Source organism: Pleurodeles waltl, chromosome 11 (assembly GCF_031143425.1).
Source record: "Pleurodeles waltl isolate 20211129_DDA chromosome 11, aPleWal1.hap1.20221129, whole genome shotgun sequence".
Lineage (NCBI taxonomy): Eukaryota > Metazoa > Chordata > Amphibia > Caudata > Salamandridae > Pleurodeles > Pleurodeles waltl.
Window position 1 is genome coordinate 207,478,382 of NC_090450.1, and position 16,204 is coordinate 207,494,585.

Consider the following 16,204-nt stretch of genomic DNA (forward strand, 5'->3'; position numbering starts at 1 on the left):
CAACTAGAATTAACAAAAAACAAGCTTTGGATCAAAACAACTGAAAATTAGGACTTCAACGGATAACTTGTAGAACCGGATAGCCCTGCCACTGTCCCTTGGTTGCTATGATTATCACAGGCTATCCAGTATGTGGGGGCATCAACGACAATTTGATCTTAAAAGTAGAAAGGAGCAATTTAACTACAAAATTAACGAAATGACATAAATATGAAGTAGTTCTCAAAGACCATTCTGAAAGGCATATCTGGTAGACAAATGAGCAACCCCTACTTGGAGGGCAATAGTCTACAAAGGGTAGTGCTGGAAATCTCTTGCTTAGGTGGGTCACTGAAAATGATTTGCATGGCAATAAAAACTGCAAGTGGGAAAAATATTATCAGTGTTTGGACACTCCTACAACTACCCAATTGATAGTTTGTATAGTCACCATCTTAACATATCACATCACAACTATGCATACCTGAAGGCAAAAACAAAATGAGCAAGAAATATTGTTCAATTAAGCAACTATATTGCATTACGAAAACAATCAATTCCACGTAAACAGTATAATGTAGACCAGCACAACAAACACTCTGATCTCTTACTCTGGCCATAACCACTGAAGCATTATTAGTTTACCTCGTATGGCTCTGAGTGCCGCTACACCAATTGAGAGGTAACCTGCAGTGATGTTGAAACAAAATGTGCACCAGCAATGAACATTAATGAATGAACAAGCGGAGAGAACACCTACTAGACCCACTGATCAATATTCACGTGTACTTTAAATGCATTTCTGTTGAACCGTCCACTCTTCCCATTAAAAGGAATCCTAGAAAATAAAAAAAGAGTAGATTTGAACTTCTCACTGAAAGATTCATCACCGTGCAATGAATTTGCAACTTTGTAACCTTCCAAAGAGTATTGTATGTGCTGCTGTAAGAGCTCTAAGCAGGAGTGGGCAAACTTTGCTTTGATTCACCAGTCCCATTTCATCTTCTGCATGTACATTTCACTGGACTTTCCAGAGAAAGGCACTCGTCTTTCAGAGTTCTATTTGGCATCCATCAGCCTTATTCGCTCCCTTACAATGAGAATATTGTGCATTTTCAAAGTCCTTCATTTTAAACATGTGCCTCTGGAGGTAGGACCTTTATGTTGAGACAGATCCTGGAAAAAATAAAAATTCACATCATAGTTTTTAAGACAAAGAGAAATCTATTCTGCTAGCTGCTCTTTTAATTCCAGTTGTTGTAGCTATTCTCTCTAAATCCCAAAGCCACAGAGCAATTTATGAAATACAGATGTGACTTAATAAAATAAACTTGCAAGTAACTGCAGGAGGCAAGATCTGCACACCCACATTGTTAGGCACCACATGTTCACAGAAGCTGAAGGAGTCGACCCAGTATATTTGAGCCCAGTCATGCAGCAACGCTGAGAGGTCCCAAGTCGAGGGTGCATTGTGCAGCTGAGATGGTGCACAGTTCAGGTGAGCTGCGAGGCTACCATACGAGGTCCTGCAGCAGCGAAGAGGCCGTCAGCAAGTGAAGTTTGTGATGTGAAGTCCCACATTGTGCACCTGCTGCTTCCACAAGAGACTGCAGAGTTTGTGATGCGAAGTCCTGCATTACCACCAAGACTGACCAGGTGCTGGTTACAAGAGTCTAGCCATTAGAGTCACTCTGTTGGTCCTGGGTTTAGGTTACAGGTACAGACCTTCTCACTCAGGAAAGAGGGCAGCAGACATCAAAGCAGTCCTTCACAGCACCAATCCTTTCAGCAGCACAAAAGTCCTTCATCCTGGCAGAGTATTCCACAAGTCCATAAGTGTAATGAAGAGTTGGCGTTTAAGGTCCAATATTTATGCCTGGTGCTACCTTTGAAGTGGGACAAGCATCTAGAGGTTTCCCTCTGAAGCGCACAGGTTTCGTACCTCTCCTGACTTGGCCCCAAACTAACTACGGGGGTATGCAATCCTTTGCGTGAAGGCAGGACACAGCCACTTCAGGTGTAAGTGCAGCTGTGCCTAACTCTGCCCTCCCATCCTGCAAGTGATGGCCCATGCAGGAACACCTAAGCTCTCTATCACGTCATTGTCTAGGACTAATACACGAAGGGCGACTGCCAACTACACCCAATCATGTGACGCAGAGACAGGCTGCAGGAATTAAATGACTAAGAAGGGGAAATGCCAACGTTCAGCGAACGCTAACAAAATATTCCTGGAGGAGTTATTTACCCATTTCTTTTAAACTGTGTCGGTCATAAGATTCAACGATCCTCGGAAGAAATACCAGACATAAATCAATTAAAATGTACTGTTAAGAAAAAATGTTTTAGTCAATTATATGAAAGCAGAAAACTCAATGACAATGTCTCAATACATAAACACTGTCAACCCCCCCACAACGCGCGCACGCACACACGCTGCATCCTTTTAGTACTCCTCTGAAGTAGCCTTTCTTTTATTATCAATTAATTTCCAAACCACTAGAATTTGCCAATATCTTGTTACACATCTTTCTTTCTTCCCATTTACCATTGCATTACCTTCATTTCTCATTTCCCTTAATTCTTGGCAAAGCAAACAAACGGTCAAGAACACCATAAGCCAATCATCAAATTCAAAGACTTCTTGTTCTTTCACGTTACCTTTCTTATCTTGAATCAATCTTGAAGACAATCAACAATTGCATTATCAGATCCTGGCAAGCACTCTGACTAAAACTGATATTCTTGGAGTGAAATGACCCACTCGCAAATCCTACTGGTAACTGCATCAACTGCTTAATTCATGTATATTTCCCTTCAGAGTTTTTTGATATTTCCTGATCATAAAATCACGCACTACAGAAATGTCTTATATTTATCTTTTAATGTGCCAAGGGTTCTTTTTCACCGATACAATAGTTAAATTCTGGGTCTTTTAATCCCTAGAAATGAACGTGCTTGTCTTTTTTTTCTACTTTCCTATACTTGGATTAATATTGCTCCTAACTTTTTGTGCTTGCTTCAGTGCCCACAATAACAATAATCATTTTTTGCAGGGATCCAACCTTTGAAGAGATGGGATAGACAAAAAAAATCCCTTAAAACATACCCATACTCTTCATAACAAATTTATTTGCATACATATTCTACTCTATTGTTTAACAGATTCCCAGGTTTACAGTTTCATTGGCAAAGTCAGGTACAAAGTTTGCATACAATTCTGGCCTCTCTATAAAGGTTAAGCGCTCCTCTTTATTGTTATAAGTGTTTTGATGGCCCCCAACAAATTTAGTTTTAGGTTTAAAGCCACCAGTAGTTAATCTATGGCCTAACTGATAAATTTAATCAAGATTAAATCTACATTTTTCCAATTTAATTATGAGTCTTATCTGATAGTCTCTTTAACAGTCCTCAGTTGTAGGAAAGTACCATCTTTCTTGGCATGTTACCCCTTATTTTTTGCCTGTTTGTCAGTATGTTTTGCCCGTCTCACTGGGATGCTGCTAGCCAGGACCCCAGTGCTCAGTTTGTGGCCTAATGTGTGTTTTGTCAGTAGTGCTTAGCTGCGTCACTGAAGTTCTGCTAACCGGAACTCCAGTGCTTGTGCTCCTCTGCTTCTAAATTAGTCACTATAGTTTAGTGACTTCATCTGCCAATTCCAATTGGCACACTGGACCCCCCCCCCCCCCCCTTTATACGCCCCTAGTATATGGTACCTAGGTACCCAAGGCATTGGGGTTCAAGGAGATCCTTATGGGCTGTAGCATTTCTTTTGGCACCCATAAGGAGCTCAGACAAACCTTTCTTCAGGACTGCCACTGCACCCTGAGTGAAACAGTGCCTACACTATTTCACAGCCATTTTCACTGCACTAAGTAACTCAAGTCACCTAAATGTCTAACCTTCATTTAATGAAGGCTAGGTGCAAAGTTACTAAGTGTGAGGGCACCCTTACACTAGTAAAGGTGCCCCCACGCTGTCTAGGGCTAAATCCCCAGACTTGGTGAGTGCGGAGATACCATTATGCATTGGCATAACCTATATGTAGCTTCATAACGGTAACTCCAAATATGGCCATTTGAGGTGTCAACAATCATTGAATTGTCCCCCCCTTCCCCCCCCCCATTCCAAATCTGGTATTGGGGAGCCAATCCCATGCCTCTTGGGAGCTCCACCATGGACCCCGTACTGCCAAACCAACTCTCTGGGGCTTGCACTGCAGCTACAGCTGCTGCCACCTCAGACAGGGTTCTGCCCTCCTGGGGTCTGAGCAGCTCAGTCCCAGGAGGGCAGAACAAAAAGTTTCCATTGGGAGGAGGGTGGAAATAGGTGTTGGGAGAGGTAGACTCTGGAAATGCTTTGAAGGGCACAGATGGTGCCCTCCTTGCATAAGCCAGTCTACACTGGTTCAGGGACCCCCAATCCGGCGAAACTGGACAAAGGAAAGGGGAGTGACCACTCCCCTGTCAAATCACCAACCCAGGGATGGTTCCCAGAGCTCCTCTAGTGTGTCCTTCATTATAGCCATCTTGTTTGCCAAGGTGTGGGGACACTCTGGAGATCTGAGTAGCCAGTGCCAGCAGGTGACGTCAGAGACCCCTCCAGATAGGTGCATACTTGGGTAGGTAGTCAATCCCCCTCTCAGTGCTATTAAGGATCTCTCATGTGGGTGGCTCTTCAGGTTCAGCTTGCAAGTCTCCTCCAGGAATCCTCTGCATCAGCTTCTGACCATTGGATCAACCGCAGACTGCTCCAGAAACCGCTATAACTGCAACAAAGTATCCAGAACGACCGCTGTGACCTGCAACTTCAGCCAGCATTTGCAACAGTTTCCAAGGTGTACACGCTCTGAGGACTCCCTGTCTTCACTCTGCACCAGAAGAACCGAAGGAATCTCCTGTGGAGTGACGGAGTCACTTCCCTGCTCCTGCAGGCACCTTCTACTACGACGACTGGTTCTCTGAGACTCCTCTCCTGACGACGAGCGTGCTCCCTGGAACACAGGTGGTGGACCAACACGACCCAGACTGTCCTAAGGTACAGCTGTCCAAGTTTGATGGAAGTAAGAGCATGCCTTCCCAGTTTGCGACAGTACCCATGTGCACTGCGTCATCTCCAGCTCTTTAGGGTCCTGTGCACTTCCTTCAAGAATCCTTTGTGTAGAGTGTAGCCCAGGTCCCCAGCACTCCATCATGCAACGCACAACTCGCTGAGTTGTTCTCCGGCGGCGTGGGGGGGAAAGCAATGGAGGGGCCACAAGTAGGCTTCAAACTCACGCACCCCTCAGCAGCACAGGGGCAGCCGGGTACAGGGTGCCAACAGGATGTTGGGACAAAATTCTGAATTCAGCAAGGGGTCATTTGTGTAGATCCTACAAGGTTTTTCTACAGAAAATAACAGAAAAAAAAAAAGAAAAAAAATTATATATATATATATATATATATATATATATATATATATATATATATATATATATATATATATATAAATAATTTTAAAAGCCATTTTGCTTTGTTACTTTTTCCTGCGATGTCAGATTTTCAAAAGTTACATACCGTTACGTCTGAAGGACTCTTCTTATTGCAGGATATATAAGGCTTGTAGGTTCATCAAGAACTCTAGGTACCCAGAGCCAATAAAGGAGCTGCACCTTGCAATAGGTTCTCAGTGTATACCTGGTATATAGCAATTAATTTGCTGAAATATAAAGATTGAAAAATAGGTATCAAGGAAACCTTTGTAGTTTCAAAATGGGCACAAGATAAGGTATTGAGAGGCAGTGGTTAGTTGCACATCTCTGAATTCCGGGGTCCCCGTACTAGCATTTCAATTGCAGGGCACTTCTCAAATAGAGGTATTATTTTTTTTTTTTTTTAAATACACTGTCTTACATGGGGCGCGACCCTTTCCCAAGGGGCTGCCCCCACCCCCCCCAAAACAAACACACTCCCCTATCCCTGGTGACTAAGTGGTTTCTTCCCCCACTGGGGGCAGAAACGGCCTAAAATAAGTGTTCCCCCCAGGGGAGCAACCCTTGCCTAAGAGGTCTCTCCCCTGCGTGAAGTTGACCTAAAAACAAAATCCCTGGTGTCTAGTGTTTTCTGCCCCCCTTGGGGGCAGATTGGTGTAATAAAATTAGGCCGATCTGCCTCCAAGAAGGGCAGAAAAGGCCTAAAGACAATTTGCCCCCCCCCCTCCTCAAATTGCTTTTAGTGGCAATTGCTCCTGATCCTTTGGTATTGGTATTAAGATCTCGCCAGAGTGCAATCAAATTCTGTTCCTTTCCACTGCAGAGGAGGGGGTTGTTTATAATTTCAATGGAGATTCCCCTGAAGGAGATCTAGGAATATAGGAAAGTGTTTCAGTTCCTTCAGGGAATAGCCACTGACACGTGAAAACACTAAATGGCATAGCAAGCAAGTTTATCCCTTGAAAAAGGGATGAAATTAAGAAAAAAATAATCACACACCACCAAAAAAAGGTTTAATCAGACAGGCAGACAGGCATGATGCACTTGAGCATCAGCCTAGAATCAGTTTCAAGACACATGGTGAACGTATGGAGTAGTCTCCATGTTGCGACTTCAGATGTCTGGAAAGGGGTGGTTTCTCAATAAAAGCAGTACTTGCAGCTTTACCTCTAGTGAAGTGAGCTCTATTTGTACAGTGTAGGAGGCTGGACTGGCTTGTAGTGAGTACCAAGGGGTACTTGCACCTTGCACCAGGCCCAGTTATCCCTTATTAGTGTATAGGGTGTCTAGCAGCTTAGGCTGATAGATAATGGTAGCTTAGCAGAGCAGCTTAGGCTGAACTAGGAGACGTGTGAAGCTACTACAGTACCACTTAGTGTCATATGCACAATATCATAAGAAAACACAATACACAGTTATACTAAAAATAAAGGTACTTTATTTTTATGACAATATGCCAAAGTATCTTAGAGTGTACCCTCAGTGAGAGGATAGGAAATATACACAAGATATATATACACAATAGCAAAAATATGCAGTATAGTCTTAGAAAACAGTGCAAACAATGTATAGTTACAATAGGATGCAATGGGGAAACATAGGGATAGGGGCAACACAAACCATATACTCCAAAAGTGGAATGTGAACCACGAATGGACCCCAAACCTATGTGACCTTGTAGAGGGTCGCTGGGACTATTAGAAAATAGTGAGAGTTAGAAAAATAACCCTCCCCAAGACCCTGAAAAGTGAGTGCAAAGTGCACCAAAGTTCCCCTAAGGACAAAATAGTCGTGTTAGAGGGAAAATGCAAGGAAAACACAAATCAGCAATGCAACAACGATGGATTCCTGACTGAGGGTACCTGTGGAACAAGGGGACCAAGTCCAAAAGTCACAAGCAACTCGGAGATGGGCAGATGCCCAAGAAATGCCAGCGGTTGGTGCAAAGAAGCTCTTACTAGGCTGAAGAACTGTAAATACTGCAGGAACGACAAGGGCTAGAGACTTCCCCTTTGGAGGATGGATCCCCCACGCCTTGGAGAGTCGTGCAGAAGTGTTTTCCCGCCGGATGGACGCCAACAAGCCTTGCTACACGCAAATCGTGCGTTTGGCGTTTTTGGACGCTGCTGGGGCCCAGGAGGGACCAGGAGGTCGCAAATTGGACCTGCAGAGAGAGGGGACGTCGAGCGAGACAAAGAGCCCTCACTGAAGCAGGTAGCACCCGGAGAAGTGCCAGAAACAGGCACTACGAGGATGCGTGAAACGGTGCTCGCCGAAGTTGCACAAAGGAGTCCCACGTCGCCGGAGACCAACTTAGAAAGTCGTGCAATGCAGGTTAGAGTGCCGTGGACCCAGGCTTGGCTGTGCACGAAGGATTTCCGCCGGAAGTGCACAGGGGCCGGAGAAGCTTGCAAAGTCGCGGTTCCCAGCAATGCAGCCCAGCGAGGTGAGGCAAGGACTTACCTCCACCAAACTTGGGCTGAATAGTCACTGGACTGTGGGGGTCACTTGGACGGTGTCGCTGGATTCGAGGGGCCTCGCTCGTCGTGCTGAGAGGAGACCCAAGGGACCGGAAATGCAGTTTTTTGGTGCCTGCGGTTGCAGGGGGAAGATTCCGTCGACCCACGGGAGATTTCTTCGGAGCTTCTGGTGCAGAGAGGAGGCAGACTACCCCCACAGCATGCACAAGCAGGAAAACAGTCGAGAAGGCGGCAGGATCAGCGTTACAGAGTTGCAGTAGTCGTCTTTGCTACTATGTTGCAGGTTTGCAGGCTTCCAGCGCGGTCAGCGGTCGATTCCTTATCAGAAGGTGAAGAGGGAGATGCAGAGGAACTCGGCTGAGCTCATGCATTCGTTATCTAAAGTTTCCCCAGAGACAGAGACCCTAAATAGCCAGAAAAGAGGGTTTGGCTACCTAGGAGAGAGGAAAGGCTACTAACACCTGAAGGAGCCTATCAGCAGGAGTCTCTGACGTCACCTGGTGGCACTGGCCACTCAGAGCAGTCCAGTGTGCCAGCAGCACCTCTGTTTCCAAGATGGCAGAGGTCTGGAGCACACTGGAGGAGCTCTGGACACCTCCCAGGGGAGGTGCAGGTCAGGGGAGTGGTCACTCCCCTTTCCTTTGTCCAGTTTCGCGCCAGAGCAGGGGCTAAGGGGTCCCTGAACCGGTGTAGACTGGCTTATGCAGAATTGGGCACATCTGTGCCCAACAAAGCATTTCCAGAGGCTGGGGGAGGCTACTCCTCCCCTGCCTTCACACCATTTTCCAAAGGGAGAGGGTGTCACACCCTCTCTCAGAGGAAGTTCTTTGTTCTGCCATCCTGGGCCAGGCCTGGCTGGACCCCAGGAGGGCAGCTGCCTGTCTGAGGGGTTGGCAGCAGCAGCAGCTGCAGTGAAACCCCAGGAAGGGCAGTCTGGCAGTACCAGGGTCTGTGCTACAGACCACTGGGATCATGGAATTGTACCAACAATGCCAGGATGGCATAGAGGGGGCAATTCCATGATCATAGACATGTTACATGGCCATATTCGGAGTTACCATGGTGAAGCTACATATAGGTAGTGACCTATATGTAGTGCACGCGTGTAATGGTGTCCCCGCACTCACAAAGTTCAGTGAATTGGCTCTGAACAATGTGGGGGCACCATGGCTAGTGCCAGGGTGCCCTCACACTAAGTAACTTTGCACCTAACCTTTACCAGGTAAAGGTTAGACATATAGGTGACTTATAAGTTACTTAAGTGCAGTGTAAAATGGCTGTGAAATAACGTGGACGTTATTTCACTCAGGCTGCAGTGGCAGGCCTGTGTAAGAATTGTCAGAGCTCCCTATGGGTGGCAAAAGAAATGCTGCAGCCCATAGGGATCTCCTGGAACCCCAATACCCTGGGTACCTCAGTACCATATACTAGGGAATTATAAGGGTGTTCCAGTAAGCCAATGTAAATTGGTAAAAATGGTCACTAGCCTGTTAGTGACAATTTGAAAGTAATGAGAGAGCATAACCACTGAGGTTCTGGTTAGCAGAGCCTCAGTGAGACAGTTAGGCACCACACAGGGAACATATACATGCACACCTATGAGCACTGGGGCCCTGTGTGACAGGGTCCCAGTGACACATACATATAGGCCACAAACCTATGAGCACTGGGGTCCTGACTAGCAGGATCCCAGTGACACATAACAACCATACTGAAAACATGGTGTTTTCACTATGAGCACTGAGGCCTGGCTATCAGGATCCCAGTGAGACAGTGAAAACAGTGACAAACACCCTGACATACACTCACAAACAGGCCAAAAGTGGGGGTAACAAGGCTAGAAAGAGGCTACCTTCTCACATACAGGACAATGTTTTATAAGGTTGGTAGGGAGATTACCATGAAGTAGGTTACCATACTAAGACAAAACCCTTAAGGTACCCTCCTAGTCACCTTATGCAATACATAGTAGGGTTGCTGGAACTGTAGGGCTCAGATCTTTCCAACCCGTCACACGGAGGTGATTGATACAAGAAAACAGCTTTTCACAAGATAGGCTGAAGGGATGCCCTGGGGATCAGCTTGAAAGTATGAAAGGAACACCAAGGAGAGGAAACATGACAACATTAATTTCTCTGGGAGAAAAGGTTTTCATGATTAAGAGGAAAAAGACCAAACATAATTGCTAGAAATGGTTTGTCCAGTTGGCAGTGGTTTGCACCCTGTCCAAGAAGGGACCCCGACTACTCAGGGTAAGGGAGTCACACAGCTACAATAACACCTGCTCACCCCCTTGATAGCATGGCTCAAGCAGTGAAGCCCATCGCAGAGGCAGTGTGTAAGGTATTTGTACACACACGCCAAAACAGTGGAAAAACACCACAAAAGTACTCCACACCAGTTACGAAAAACAGCCAATATGACAAAAATCCAACATTCACAAGTACAGATGTCAGGTTCTAATAGTTTAAAAGAGTCTTAATGCACAGGAATCAATGGTTGTATCTTTTAAGCACACAGTACCTGTGATGCGTCAAAAACAAAGACGATGCAGGACACACAGGGGAGATGAGGCACCGAAAAAGCTAAGTGATGCGCCTGTTCCTTACCGCACAGGGGAGGTGAGGCGTAGATTATTTCCGTGCAGGAGAGGTGATGTGTGAATTCTTTCCCGGCAGGAAAGGCGATGCGTCGATTTCCTAACACACAGCCTCAGTTCCTTGCTGGGGCAGGTGTCCAATGAAAAAGTCAGACGCCCAAGGACGACGCATGGAAAATCCAGACGCGCTGTAACAAGCACTGCATCGATTCTGCAGCTGCAAGACCAGCGATACGTTGATTTTCCAACCGCGGGACAGGCACAGTGCCAATTTTTTCAGCTGCAGCACGTCGATTATCTCCTTCAGGTCACCTACTTGCACTTTCAAGGGCCCAGGAACTGGAACTGCCACCACTTGGCAAGTTGGGACTCTCAGCAGAAGAGCCCAGGCACTGTCAGATGAAGTCTTTGATGTCCCTGAGACTTCTTAGCAGGAACCGAGCTCAGTTCAAACCCTTATAGAACCTTGGAAAGCAGGATGTAAAAAGCAAAGTCCAGTCCTTTAACTACCAAGACAAACACAAAGCAACAGGCCGAGTGGCAGTCCCTCCTACAGCATCCTGTTCTTCCTGGCAGAATGTCCTCAGTACAGAAGTGTTCCAACTATGTGGTGTCAGAGGTCGAGAAGTGTGGCTCAATGGTTAGAGCGGCAGACCCGGATGTAGAGATCTGGCCCGGGACCAGGGTTCAATTCCTGCCTCAGTGGGTCTTGTGGTCAATTTCCTCGGACCTGATATTTCTCACCTCGGTACCTAATCTAATCATGGGTCCCACTCTCACTCTGGGCAACAGCTTGCTTAATCTCCACAACGGCCCCAACAGTGGGATGCCTGGCTTTACTTTGGGGGTGCCCAGGAGTGGGCACTTCACAGGGAAAAGCCAGGAGGGGTTCCACAGCGGTATGTGTACAGCGCCAAGAAGTCTCAGGGTAAAAGTGCGCTATACAAGTACGAAGTTTACAGAGGTCCAGTACTTACAACCATTTCTGTCTTTGAAGTAGGCAAACTTCAAAGAGGGGTCTTTGTAGTACACTCAACCCTACCTTTCCCTGCCCCAGACAAACTCTAGGGGGTCGGAGACTGCTTTGGGTGAGGACAGACACAGCCCTATTCAGGTGCAAGTGCCAGCTCGTCCCACCACGCTAGCTCAGGAAACCTCTCAGCCTGGTGATGGGTCATCAGGATATGCAGGACACACCTCAACTCATATTGTGTGACTGTCTAGAGGGAATGCACAAACAGTCCAACTGTCATCCAGATGTGTATTCTACAGAGACACTGAAGCATAAGCAAGGAAGTACTCACTTTTTATAAGTGGCGTTTTCAAACTTCTAATTCAAAAACGAACTTCACCAAAAGTTGCATTTTTTAAAATTGTGAGTTCAGAGACCCCAAACTCCTGATCTCTATCTGCTCCCAAAGGAATTTTACACTTAAAAAGGTTTTTCAGGGCAATCCCAGTGTTATCCCATGAGAGAGATAGTACTTGCAATAGTGAAAAACTAGTTTAGCAGTATTTCACAATCAGGACATCACACCAGTACATGTCGTGCCTTTTAAATACACTGCACCCTGCCAGGGGGTTGTCTCAGGCCTACTTACAAGAAGTAAAAGAGAAGGATTTGGGCCTAGCTTGTGGGTGCACTTGCCAGCTTAAAATGGTAGTTCAAAACTGCACACAGACACTGCAATGGTAGGTCTGAGACATGTTTACAAGGCTACTTCTGTGGGTGGCACAATAATGCTACAGGGCCACTGGTACCGATTTGATTATAGGCCCTGGGCAAACAAACTGCCCTTTACTAGGTACTTACCAGTGAATCAAATATGCCAAACATGAAGAAACTAATCACCAATACATTTTAGACAGAGAGAATATGCACTTTTGCACTGGTTAGCAGTGGTAAAGTGCCCAGAGTCATAAAGCCAACAAAAAAAAGAAAAAAAACGTCTTTATCAAGCAATTTATATTCTGTCACATTTTTAATTGTTAGCTCTTCTCTTTTCAGTACTTCTTTTTGTGATTCGCTTCTTCTAGGTGAAGGACCTGCGGGCCCCTGGGTTATCGTAAAACCTCGGAAAGAGCAGGAACTGAATGAGGTAAGTGTTTTCTCTCTCCAGAGGGTTATGGGTTCGGTAGGGGTGGTGCTCGTGAGGGGGAAGTGGGACGTTGTGAAGGTTCCTAAGGTGCTCAGTATTCATGTTCTCTCTGCTCCCCAACCCCCTTAGTGGGGATTTCTCCCCTCCGTCTTGCTCACAGCACTGGGTGCCCCCCACCCCTTTTTTTTTTATTTTTTATAAATGCCTCTTTTTGAATACAGACTGTACCTTAGCCACATAGCTCCTGGGATGTGGCTGGGTCTCTGGAGCATTTCTCCCTCTGTGGGTTCCAGCTGGGCCACCTCTCCTTGCCTCGTACGATCCTCTTCCTTTGTGGGTCTTCTCCCACTCTGGCACGTCCTCCTGCTCCCTGCTGGAATCATCATTGTCAGTGTGGTCCAGTTCCTTTTCCAGCTGCTCGACGTTTTCAGGGCTTTCGCTCGTCCTCTTGCGTGCCTTCTCCCTCGTCTCATCCACCCGCAGATGCCGTCAGCCAGCTTTTTCACCTGGAAGTCAGAGGGATTTCTGGATAACAGTGTATCCGTTGTCCCCATTGGGACCCAGGTGGGAAGCTCATCCTTGCTCGCGGAGTCATCCTCGCAGGGATTAACGGCAGCCGTCCTGTTACAGTCCTCTCTTGTCAAAGGAAGATGTTAGATGGCACCTGCAAGGCACTCTTTTTGTTATATTAGTCTTGGCAGACTTCAATCCCAGTTGGAAGGGAACAGCCCCCAGAACTGGTTTGAAGTGACCAGAAGAGAGAATGCCCACCTCCATGGCCACACCTCTAGGATAGACACACGGCTCTGCATAAGTGGAGAAGGGTTTCACCAACTTGTATTTAGTCAGAGGGGCATAGTAGAATTGTTCATAGTAGGCCACACAGAAACTGCTATAAATATGGGTTTGGTTACCCCTAGGAACGTTTTCATTATTGGTTAGGGAGGGGCCAGGAGTCTCCCCAGCCACACGCTAGTACCAAACATAAATGTGGCATCCAAAAGGTACCCTTCTCAGAATAACCTAGACCTGTTGAATAACAGAAGAAGGGCTGCCCCTGCTGTTTGACACCTGTGAGAAGACCTAAACAACTGAACTTACTCCCATGTGTACATAGGACAAGGAGGTGGACTCTGACAAGCCTAACTGACCAGTTCCAAATGGTCCTTCCCTGGACCCCACTGGTGGCTTTTGTTGGAGTGAGTCTTGGCTCTACAAGTGCTTCTTCGGAGGTCCTGAGACCCTTGGCTGCATTAAAGTGTACTCCTTTCATCTTGAAAAGCTGCAACTTAGAAACATTTTAGCTTCAAAGACCTCTGGAGGACTGGAAAAAGCCTGCCATGCTGATCTGACCAAGGAGAGTGTTGTAGCAGGCCTGTAGATTCCGCTCAACCCCCCTCCACCCCCAAGCACAGAGCTTTTCTGCAGCATTATAAGAATTTCAGAAGCATCTTTCGGAGAAGGAATCCAGCCACCTGGAATACTCTTCAGCTACAGCACCGTCTTGCTTGACAAGTCAGAGCTTCAAATAAGTGACTAAGGTGGTCATTACAGCCTCGGCGGTCTTTTAAGAAGACCGCCGAGGGACCACCGTGCGGAAGACTGCCAGTAGTGGCGGTTTGCCGCTCTGCGTATTATGACAGTTGGCTGCCCTCCGTCGTTTTTCCGACGGAGAGCCGCCAACAGCCATACTTGCGGGCGGCGGGGAAGTGGAGGTTGCTCCACCTCCACCGCCACGCCAACATAACACCGCCGAGCTAATCACGTCCTGTGATTCTGCGTGGCGGTGTTCTGTCGGCGGAGCTGCCCCCATGGCTCACGTCCCCTCCCGGAGGATCGACGGAACAGGTAAGTCGATCGTCCGTTAGGGGAGGGGGTTGGGGGGTGTTGTGTGGGTGCATTGGGGTGTGCGTCTGTATGTGGGGGGGGGTGTGAGTGCGTGTATGCTTGCGGGGGTGTTGCGTGTTTCGGAAATGTCTGCGTGTCTGTATGGATGTGTTTGTGAATGTGTGCATGTGGGTGTACGTGTCTGAGTGTGCGTGTGGATGTTGGCATGTATGTCGGTGTGTGTGCGCTAGTATGTGTGTTGGTGGTGCCTGCGTGCGTGTCAGGTGTGTGTCAGTAATGTTATGTTGGGGGTCGGGTGGGAGGGGGGCCCTGCCACCTTTGGGGGGGTGTAGGGGAGGGAGTCGGGTGGGGGTGGGAGACCCCTATCAGTGACAGGGAAGGATTTCCCTGGCACTGATAGTGCTTACCGCCATGGATTTCATGGCAGTTCCTACCGCTGGTAATCCACGGCGGTAAGCCGGGTCACAATACCGGCGGCGGTATTGTCACGGCCGCCGGGCTGGAGACCCAGGTCTCCAGCCCAGCGGGCGGAACGGGGAAGCGGCGGATGACCATGGCGGTAACCGCCATGTTCATAATACTAAACAAAAGACCGCCAGCCTGTTGGCGGTCTTACCGCCGCTTTAACACCGTCCGCCAGGGTTGTAATGACCCCCTAAGTCTGAATACAGAAAACTTGACAAGGCAAAGGAGCCAAAAGTATCCAGCCTGCAAAAGGATTTCCCTGAGCACCTATTTTGAATTTTTTCTGCTCAGAGATTTTTTCCACCTAAATCAACAGCTTCACCTGGACCTCGTATAATGGTTCTCCGATTATGTAGAGCTTTCTCAGATACACCCCGCCTTTCCCTACTGAAGGACGCTAAACTTGGCCCTTAGTCTTGAAAATGGAAATTAAATTTTGGCATACGGGTTACTTTGACACAAATGTGACATATCCTGCCCAAAGTATTACAATTTCGATAGGATATAATGGTATCATAATAAGGCAGGCGGGATATCTGTCACGTCTGTGATATAGCGACCCCATCCGCCAAACTCTAAATCAGGCCCAAGTCTGAAGGTAAAATCTAGGTCCTTGCTGAACGTAGGTGGTGTATGTTACCTGTGCTCTAATGCAATCAACCTGAAATAATGCCTAGAGCCTGATCTTCTGCAACCATGGACTACCATAGGCACTCTGTGCATTTCGTTGCTATCTTCACTTAAAATATTTTTTTATTTAAAAAAAAAAAAAAAAAAATCATATCCCTGGTTCTCTATATTGACTGTCATTTTAGGGTGTTTTAGTCTCTATTTTTATAAACTGGAGTGAGATACTTAATGTTTTGCATTTTCAACTTTTTACCTCTTTTGATACATCTAGTTATTCCAGTCTTCTCTGGGCCATATCTGCCAAGGGTTGAACGTTGGTTTAGATTACTGAAACCTTTAACTGGACTCAACAAGATAGTTAACTTATTACTTTTGGTGGACTACATCCACCCCAATTACTAATTCACTTTTTCACACCAAGTAAACAAAATATGAGTGGTTCAACAGGAAAGCACTAGAGCTAAGCAAGTTTACATTAGGCAAATACACTTGTGAACAGGGATGTTCTGGAAGTTAACTGAGTCATTAAGAAGTATTACATTCAATTAAAGACAAAACCACAAAAGCTCAAATTTTACCTGGCAAACAAAAAAAAAAAAAACAAAAAAAAAAAAAAAACACACAAACACACAGG

The 16,204-nt window shown here is 46.6% G+C and overlaps 1 protein-coding gene across 4 annotated transcripts in view; it reads right to left on the reverse strand.

The window, feature by feature from the left end:
• Positions 1–16,204, reverse strand: part of ASH2L (ASH2 like, histone lysine methyltransferase complex subunit) — a 231,446-nt gene that overhangs the window by 209,760 nt on the left and 5,482 nt on the right. The gene's annotated exons all lie outside the window — the stretch shown is intronic.